The 7,653-nt window shown below is 34.8% G+C and overlaps 1 pseudogene across 1 annotated transcript; it reads left to right on the forward strand.

Moving 5' to 3' along the window:
- Positions 1-255: 255 nt before the first annotated feature.
- On the forward strand, positions 256-1,051 carry LOC308259075 (G/T mismatch-specific thymine DNA glycosylase-like; annotated as a pseudogene). The gene has a single exon. The product of its transcript is annotated as a G/T mismatch-specific thymine DNA glycosylase-like (transcript).
- The last annotated feature ends 6,602 nt before the right edge of the window (positions 1,052-7,653 follow it).

The raw sequence follows: 7,653 nt of genomic DNA on the forward strand, positions 1-7,653 counted from the left end.
CTGTTCAACGGTTGGCTACAAGTCCTCAAGACTATTGTATTCTGACCTTGCTCCTAAAATCTCACCTAAGCCCTGACAGAGGGTTTCTCCCCACGTTCTCCGTTGCCATGCCGGGTGTCTGCTCTCTGAGGCCCAGCGGCTGCGAAAGGTGACTAGATCCTGGGACCCGATGGCCAGCGAGAAAACCACTAGCTCGGAGCCTCCCCGCGAATCTGCATCCATCGCCCGCCCGTCTGCAGCCCCCTCTTCGTTTCCGAAGCTGAGCTCTGGACCAAGATTCTTCCTGAATTTTAACCTTCAATTTAGACATTGTGATAATTGGCATTAATCCAGGACTAATGCCTGCTTACAAAGGGCATCATTACCCCGGACCCGGAAATCATTTTTGGGAGTGCCTGCTTATGTCAGCACTGAGTGAGGTCCAGCTGAATCACGTGGATGATCGCCTTTACCAGGGAAGCACGGTATCGGATTTACCAACATGGTTGAACGGATAACTCCAGGCAGCAAAGATCTTTCCAGCAAAGAATTTCATGAAGAAGGACCTACTCTAGCACAGAAATTACCGAAATATCAGCCACCAATAGCGGTGTTTAATGGAAAATGTATTTATGAAATTTTTAGTAAAGAATTCTTTGGAGTAAAGGTTAAGAACTTGCAATTTGGGCTTTAACCCCACAAGATTCCAGACACAGAAACCCTGCACCGTCACGCCCTCATCCAGTGTTCCATTGGCTCAATTTCCCCGAACCCAGGACAAAGTTCATTAATACATGAAGCTGAAGGACGTGAGAGACCAGCCGAAAGGCAGCGAGCGCAACACCGACCTTCAGGAGGTGCACTATACGATTGACCTACAGCTCGCACTAGAGGACGCAAAGAAAGTGGTGTTAAAGAAGAAAACACGACCCTGGTTATGAAGCAGCCTACCGTGGTGCTTATGGTGAAAATCCAGGCGCCAGTGAGCCTTGCAGTTTCCCTTCAAATGGGCTAGCAGCCGAAAGGCAGGAGTCAAGAATCAGCTTTCAGTGACGTTTCAAATGGGCAGTAGATGGACCCAGTCGTTGAAAAGACAACCTTTTCAACAAATAGTGTTGGGGAAATTGATCCTCTATTTGTAGAAAAATTGAATCCCTACAACTTACCCTGCAAAAAAAAGTCAGTTTAAAATGGATCAAAGACCTAAAAATTAGACCAGAGACTTTGAAATTACTATAGGAATGCAGAGGTCTAACATTACAACATTTAATTACAGGTAGAAACTTCCTCAACAAGATGCCCAAAGCTCAAAAAATTAAAACAAGAATTAATGAATAGGATGGCATTAAAGTAAAGATTTGTTTCTCAAAGAAAACCACCAAGAGTCTGAAGAAAGACTACAAAATGGGAGAAATCTTTGCTAGCTACTCCTCTGATAGAGGACTAATATCTAGAATTCACTTGTATTTTGGAAGATTAACCTCAGTTTTGAATTTGAGATAGAAAAGGTGCCCGTGGTGGCATTAAAGCAAAGTTATTTTGCTCCACTTAAGTCCTGATCTTCTTTTCAATAAAGATTTTTATATTTGGAGACATCTCATCTGAACAAAATAAGTGAATGGTCATGATCAAAAGATGTTAATTTCTTTGACTTGTTGGCTATGATCCTGATACCAAGCCTTCAGACATTATGTTAGACATGGATAACAAATGTTACATTCAGTGTTCAAGTATAGTTACACGTACTATTTAAAATAAAAAACAAACTAAAATTGTAGAGTTTTGAAATCATATGCCAATAATTTTTGAAAAAAATTGTTTTATTAGTTCTAAAACTACAGCATCATTATTTCTTGAGCATGGGAGAATTTTAGTAATTAATTTCACACTTTCCATATTTGGATGGTGAGTTCTATGATTTTCTGTATTAAAATGTAAATTTTAATACATAAATTTATAATTATAAATTTGCATAATATACAAATTTATATTGCCTTGGGTTCTACTTAAAACTTGTGACTGTAATGTGCATTCAGAGCTCTTATTCATTGCAAATGACATAATTATGGGTTCTAAAAGAAGTTGGAATATTTATTTAAATATTTATTCAATAATTTATTCAAAAATGTATTCAATAATTTCATGGGAAAGTATTATCAATTGTATGTATTGGTCATTGTTTTTGTATAAGTATGTGAAAATATCTGTCTGATATTAAATATGCATATGGTCACAGTGTGCAGTAGAAGCAGTTTCCACTCCACAAATATTTCATGAGCTTGCTTTTATTTCCTTGTAGGCAGTTGGAGTTAGGTGGTTGATCCTGGTCAGTGGCTTGTGAGTCAGTGTGCCCTTTATTCTTCTTTATGGCTGAGTAAAATTTCATTGTGTGTATACCACAATTTTGTAACCCATTTATTTTTGTAAGAAACAGAACTATGTAAATGAAAAAGATTCCATTTGTGTGTTATTTTGGCTCTTAGTATATGGCCTTCTTCAAACAATTCTTCTGTGTGCAGCAGGGAAAGTATACCTGAAGTATGTTCATGCACTATTTCAAAATTAAGAAAACTAGGTAAATGATAATTGATAGGGGTATATTTTAATTATTCTTTAATATCTATACACCTTTGTGATCAAGAGCCGAATTATATGATACATGCAGACTTGACATCTTTGTAAAGTAGAAAGAAAGTCTGATTTTCAAAGTTAAATTGAAGAAGAATCAACCAATTTGGCTTGGAGGACTTGTGTGAACAGAACTCTACTGCACAGAAGAAAAAGGGCAACAAATGAAACAATGTGTTTCCAAGAGAGTGAGTGAAGGAGAATGAAGGAAACCAGAAAGGAAATGATGACAACCCTAAACAGCACTGGGAGATGGAGAATTTGAACATAAACTAGAGAAAAGAGCAAAGAAAATTATGGTCAACACAGACTCTTCCATCAAGGCCTGCCCCACACTGCTGAGTAAAGGTAAGGAGGAAAGTTCCAGCAACCTCAATCAAAGCATCAGACTAGCAGTCTTAACTGCAGGAAAATTAAATGGTTTTCAGATGCTTTAAATATCCATACTGAGGAAGCTGCTGGTATAAATGCTCTGATCAAATAAAACAAAACAAAACAAAAAACTCACTTTGAGCTTCCCCCAACCCCCAGAACCTGCAATATTTCAACAACCAGTGATAGATGCTATCATGATTTGGGGGCCAGTAGCATGCTCTGAGAAGTATCTTCTACCATGCTGGCCCATGCTGCCAGCAGCCTTAGGCCAGTGTGTGCCTCACTGCTATAACACAGACTCCTCATCATCTTTAGTGTTAGAACCAGTTGCTCGTGTAGTCACAAGCCAAGTCCCACCTGTGCTTGCCCGATGAAAATTAGGGATCATTTTCCCCCCTCCCACAAACCTAAGACAACAGCTGCTAGTGCAAAATTCCCACTTCATCTATACCTGTTCATCAAGATCTGGAAAGAGCAACAGTAATGCTCTGCAATTCTAAGAACTACTGGTGGCCTTACTTTAAGTGGCCCTAATTCCCAGTATCCCCTGGGCTCCCCTACTAGGCTCTAGGAAGGGTCTCTTTCGTGGTCAGGATCTTGGGAATGTAGGTGCTTATGTGATCCAGGCTTGTCCCTGAGGCCCAGGAGAGAGTCCTACCCCATCTTATGACTGGCTCTAGTGTCCTGGAGAAGGTCTCTTTTACAACCTTTGAGTTGAGAACCATAGCTGATGGTGCCACAACCTTTGCAATCACTCGTGCTTGCTCTGAGAGAGCTGGAGACAGTCCTCCCCACATCCTACCCCACCAAAACTATGGCACCTGCCATCATAAGCTTCAGAATTGTCAGAGCTCGACTCTGTGGAGCCTGAGGAATCAAAGTTTTGGAAGCTTACATGTTCTGCTAAGCCATGTAACTACCTTCATAAATTGCTGCAGTTTGGTCTGTTAAGGTACTCACAGACATTGCTGGCACAAGTCAAATATGAACTTATCACATAGAGACTATACTTGTGAGCTCCCCTATAACAAAAGGCAAAGTATCTACCCAATGAAAATACTATATCCAATCTAAACAAAATATTTTCCTAAAAATGCTACTCTAAAAAATTGGAAGAGGCGAACATTATACCAGATTCATAAAACATCCATGTAGAGACACAAGAAACATGAGGTAAAATAGGACATATCTAAAGGAAAACAAGAATTATTTGAAGAAAATGTATAAAATTTGGGAAGAAAAATTAAAAATTATGGTCTTAAGGAAATTTAGTGAGATGTAAGGAGATATAGAAAGTACAAAGAAATGTGAAAAACAATTCTGGTTAAGAAAAAAATTTACCAAAAGCATGTATCAGAATGATGGCACTATAAACGTTAATAAATAAACTAAAAATTAGAAAGCATTTCCATAACACACTAAAATAAAGAATTTCTAAATTTGAGGAAAGGTATGCCCCCCCCCTCGGTACTGGGGATTGAACTCAGGGCCTTCTACCTCCAGTCTTATTTTTTATTCTTTATTTTGAATACTAAATTAGTCTCATTAAGTTACAGAGGCCCTAACTAAATAGCCAAAGTTGGTCGCTAACCTGTGATCCTGCTGTCTTAGCCTCCCAAGAACTGGGATTACAAGAATGTGTCACCAGACCCACTAAGACCAAGCTTTTGAATGCACTTGGAGGGAAAGAAGAAAGGAAGGAGTTAAAAGAATGAAGAAATTCTATAAGACTTAAAAAGTACCACTAATCAAAAAATATTCACATAATGGGACTTAGAAAAGTTGAAGAAAAGAGAAAGGTATTGAACACCTTATCACAATATAGCAGCCACAAAGATCTCAAATCTTTCAAGAGATATGGATATCCAAATACAAGAAACTCAAAGAACCCCAAATAGATACCACTAAAATAAAACTTTATCATATTATGTAGTAAAAATGTCAAAAATATGAAATAAGATAATCCTAAGAACAGCATGAAGAAAGGATGAAGCCACATGTAAATGAATATCCACTAGACTTACAAGAGATTTCTCAGTATAAGCTAGAGATCAAAATATAATAAGATAATATATTCAAAGAAATAAAATGAAAAGAAATGAAATTAAAAAATACCAACCATAAATACTGTATTTATCCAAATTATTACTAGGGGAAATGGAAAGAAATAAAATCTATCCCAGAGAAGTAAAAGCTTAGGAAATTCATACCATCAGACCAGGCCTACAGAAAATTATCAAGGGATTCCTATAATACAAAAAATTGAATCATAACTATCATGAATACATGAATATACAAAACTCACCTATAAGGATAAATACACATGTCTCCACCATATCGTATTCCATTAAGATGTATGACTACAATGCACCAATAAAAATTAAAAAAAGAATAGATACACAAAAGAGAGAGGGAAGATATTCAAACCTTTGCATAAAAGGAAACTATCAAATCACAAAAAGCAGTGAGTAGTATAAAGAATGTAACATTTAAATAAAATAGTTTAAATAATTATATGTACATGTATAAAATTATACACGAGGAAGGAGAAATAGTAAGACAGGGTGTGGACAAAAATTATATATATACATATGTACATATATACCTGCTCACAAATATATACATATATATTCATATAACATATAACATTTATATGATATATAACATATAAATATGTGTTCACAAATTTATATGTGTGTATATATATTTACAAATATATATATATACATATTTATAAAGCTCTAGTAATATATATAGTATCTCTATATATATACTAGAGCTCTAGTAATATATATACTAGTATATATATATATACTAGTATATATATTACTAGAGCTCTAGTAATATATATAGTATATATATATTTACAAAGCTCTAGTATATATATATATATATTAGTATATATAGTATATATATATAGCTCTAATATATATATATATATATATATATATATATATACACAAAGCTCTAGTAACTAAAACAACACTAATCTGGCCTAGAAACAGATACATAGACTAATGTTACAAAATAGAGAACCCAGAAAACATTACACATTTAAACCACCAACTAGTTTTTGACAAATGTGCCAAGAACACGCAATGAAGAAAACAGTCTCTTTAATAAACAATGCTGGAAAAATTGGATATACATATGCAAAATAATGAAACTATATCAATTTCTCTCACAGTACACAGAATCAACTTCAAATGGTTGTGTGTGTGTGTATATATATATATATATATATATATATATATATATATATGTATATATATGCCTGAAATTATCAAAAAACATAGGAAAAGCACTTCAAAATATGGATGCAGGCAAAATTTTTTTTAGATAAAACTCAAAATACAAGAAACAAAAGTAGAAATAGACACATAGCTTCATATCAAACTAAGAAGTGACTTTACAGGAAATAAAATAATTAACAGAAATGAGAGACAGACTATTGAATGAGAAAAAATAAACATGTGAAAATTATTCATTCAATAATGGATTGATATCTAAAGTAAATATAGTACTCAAGAAGCTAAATATCAAAAAGTAAATAATCCAATTAAAGTGGGTACAAGAACTAAACAGATGGTTCTTAAAAGAAGATAAACAGATGGTTAACAAGTGTAGAAAAAAATGCTCGACTTCACTAAGCATGATGGAAATGCAAGTCAAAACCAGAGTGAAGTTTTAGTATCTAATGAGATGATCATGTGATTTTCCCTTAATTCTATTTTTGTGGTGAATAGAATGTATTGATTTGCCTGTGTTGGATTAGTCTTCCATTCCTAGGATGCAACCAACTTGCTCATGGTGTACAGATTTTATGTCATTTGTATGCGAATAGCTAGTCTTTCTTTAGATTTTTGTGTCTATATTCATTAATTATATTGAACTTTAATTGTATTTTCTTGATGGATAGTTGTTTGGTTTTGGCATTAAGGTGATAATGGCATCATAGAAGGAGTTCAGAATAATTCTATCTCTAGATTTCAAGAAATAACTTGTGAAGTACTGGGTTTAATTATTCTGCAAAGGTTTTATAGAATTATAGGATATCCACACAATAGAATTCTACTCAGAAATAAAGAAAAACAAAATTATTTCATTCGCAAGAAAATGGCAGGACCTGAAGAACATTATGTTAAGTGAGATTAGCCAGTTACAGAAAGTAAAGGACCATGTGTTTTCCCAAATATATGGAAGCTAGGGAGTAATGGGGATGCCAGAGGGACTCCAGTTAATGGAGAAGAAACCTCAGTGGAGCCAGGTAGGTGGTCTAAGGGAAGAAGAGAAGGAAGTATGAGGTTGACTGAAGGAATTACTACAATCATCTATGTGCACATATATTAAAATAATAATGTCAGTCTCAGTTCTCTGTATGGGGAAGTGGGGAGTTAGAGGCATCCAGGTCGCACCAAGTGCTATGTGCATTTATGTTATGGTCAGCATGATTTACATTAGGATCTGAGACTATAGTGCACCAATAAAAGAATAAAGAAAAACAAACCAAGTTTGTATCTCATACCAGTTAAAATAGCTATCATCAAAAATATAAAAAAAAAAACTACAAATGTTGATGAAAATGTAGAGAACAAAAGAAATTATATAACCTATTAGTAAGAATTTATATTTATTTATTGATCGATTGATTGTTTGATTGATGTACTGGGG

The sequence above is a fragment of the Muscardinus avellanarius genome (assembly GCF_963383645.1).
Source record: "Muscardinus avellanarius genome assembly, chromosome: 2".
Classification (NCBI taxonomy): Eukaryota; Metazoa; Chordata; class Mammalia; order Rodentia; family Gliridae; genus Muscardinus; species Muscardinus avellanarius.